Genomic DNA, 3,070 nt, shown 5'->3' with positions numbered 1-3,070 from the left:
AGTATGTATGTATTGTTCGTTTTATTTTATGTTTTTACTGAAGCTTTTAATAAGAATTCATTTTAATGTTATTTTTAGTGATTTTCTCATCCTTGTCATTTTTTCAGCCTGAAGATGAGGTTTTGAACCTCGAAAGCTCGTTAAATAAAAGAATGTTCTTCCTGGTCTTGGCACTGTGTTATTTATCATCAAGCTAAGATTTCCAAGTAGCCGCCAATACTGAGACTATATATATATATATATATATATATATATATTATATATATATATATATATATATATATATATATATATATATATATAGATAATATATATATGTATTATATATATATATATATATATATAGTATATATATATATATGTATATATATATATATAGTATATATATATATATATATATATATATATATATATATAAAATACAAAATACATATATATATATATATTATATATATATATATATATATATATATATATATATATATATATAATATATATATATATATATATATATATATATATATATATATATATATATATATATATATATACTATAATACATATATATATATATATATATATATATATATATATATATATATATATATATATATATATATATATATATATATATATATATATATATATATATATATATATATATATATATATATATGTATATATATATATATATATATATATATATATATATATATATATATATATATATATATATATAATATATATCTAAGGGTTCTCTTTTTTCAATGTTGCTTCAATATGCGGAAGCGGTTATCATTTATATCTACATTGTTTTGACTATTGATAAAAAGAAAGGAAGTAAAGAAACATAAGACACACACACAAGAAAAGCAAAAAAAAAAAAATTTCCACTGTTGCCAAAACTAAAGCAATCTTCTTCCTTGAGGTCACTCAGGTATCCGAGACCTTGTTATCCAATTCCTACGTAAATTTTTACAATAAAACAAAGAAAAGGAAATAAAGAAGATAAGACAGCTACAGAACAGAAAACACTGAGGAAGAGCGAACGAAAATTTTTCATAAAGTCATCGACTCGGGAACAAAAAAAATGAACACCAATAACTTGTTCATCTCGCACCGAGACAGAGAGAGAGAGAGAGGAGAGAGAGAGAGAGAGAGAGAAAATTCACAGCTGTAGAGAGAATAAACAGTCAGCAAAAAAGTGTTGAATGAATTGAAACGGATAACTTCCCATTTCGCAACGGATGATTAAAAGGAGAAGGGAAGTGAACAAGTGTGGAGAACGGATCTCCCAGGGGTGGGGGTGTGGATGGGGTGGGGAGAGCGGTTTGGGGGCGTTCGAGGGGGCGGTTTATTCAACTTCCGATGATAGCCTCTGGAAGATCCAATCCTACCGAGGGAGGGTGACGAATGGCTAAGAACTTCCAATACGAATAATGGAACAAAAAGACGAATAATCCAAACTTTTAAAGGTTTAGTAAGTATGGCAAATGTGTGTGTATATATATATATATATATATATATATATATATATATATATATATATATATATATATATATATATATATATATATATATATATATTATATATATATATATATAATTTGAACAATGTACCCAGTTCTATGGTGCGGATTAATCAACTTGAGAACAGAGTTATATTTAGAGGGCAGTGAATTTACTGACAGAAATTAAAAACTATATTCTATTTCCATCAAAATTCATAACCAGTGAATAAGATGGTAGATGATACAGATGAATAAAAGGAAAAGGGTCTTTTGAGGACTGTGCTTCAATAGAAAGGAGGACCCTCATGCAGATCAAACTCCGGCAATCAAGAGTCAATGGGTGACGGTTAGACAACTCAGGGTTGAAAGCAATTAACGGATGAGGGGTTGAGAGAAGAACGGATGAGGAAATAATGAGAAGCAAGGATGAGAGAGAGGGTAGACTCGAGAGGGTCCAGGAAAAAGTGTCTTTGAGGTGAGGTTTGTGTGTGTATGTTTGGCAACAGTTAGTCCAAAGTTCCAAGTCGAAGTCTCGAACGTTCTTGAAACATTAGTGAATACTTATCCACATTAATAAGTGGTGTTTCGCGTCCCTCGTAAATCAGTGGGACCCGTGTAAGAAAAATTTATATTATCATATGCGGAAACAGAATAATCAATTTCATGTGTAGTGGAGTAATATTAATAATAAAAAAAAACACACACATCAATAAGTCATGTCCCGTGTTCCTCGTAAATCAGGAGGACCCGTGTCAGAAAATTTTTTATTCTAATATGCGGGGAAAAATAATCAATTTCACATGTAGTGGAGTAAAATTAATAATTTAAAAAAAACACACACACACACACACATAAGTCATGTTTCGTGTTCCTCGTAAATCAGTAAGAACCGTGTCAGAAAATTTTTTGTTATTCTTCCATAGCTGGAGACAAAATCAATATATTTAATATGAACAGTGGAGTACATAATTAATGGAATACGAAAAAACACACCCACAATGCTCTGTCATATACCATACCTCAATTTTTAACACGAGCGCAAAATTCTTGACAGCCGGTGATCATATGACTTTATAAAAAAAAATTCTTGATTAAATTTCAAGTGATTTTTAAGATTCTGTCCAATTGCCATGAAATTTCACATGAATTTGAGACACCAGAAACATTCTGTTCTAAAAAATAGTTTTGAAAGTATTCGATTAATCTAAAGGGCTAATTGTTTGTTTGTATGGTGTTTTTACGTTGCATGGAACCAGTGGTTATTCAGCAACGGGACCAACGGCTTTACGTGACTTCCGAACCACGTCGAGAGTGAACTTCTATCACCAGAAATTCACATCTCTCACTCCTCAATGGAATGGCAGAGAATCGAACCCGGAGTTATATTCTATCCAATCACTAAAACCTTTCCCACTGGAAAAAAAAGAAGCGTGATCTGACCTCCAGCTTACTCGGGTAGCATGCTAAACTCTACCGTCACATAACACATCGTTTCACCAACGCAAATTAAAATAAATGCACTATATTTTATTAGAAATAATTTTTCTGCACTGTTTAAC

Source organism: Macrobrachium nipponense, chromosome 38 (assembly GCF_015104395.2).
Source record: "Macrobrachium nipponense isolate FS-2020 chromosome 38, ASM1510439v2, whole genome shotgun sequence".
In the NCBI taxonomy this organism is placed as follows: domain Eukaryota; kingdom Metazoa; phylum Arthropoda; class Malacostraca; order Decapoda; family Palaemonidae; genus Macrobrachium; species Macrobrachium nipponense.
Note: the sequence above shows the minus strand (reverse complement) of the source record.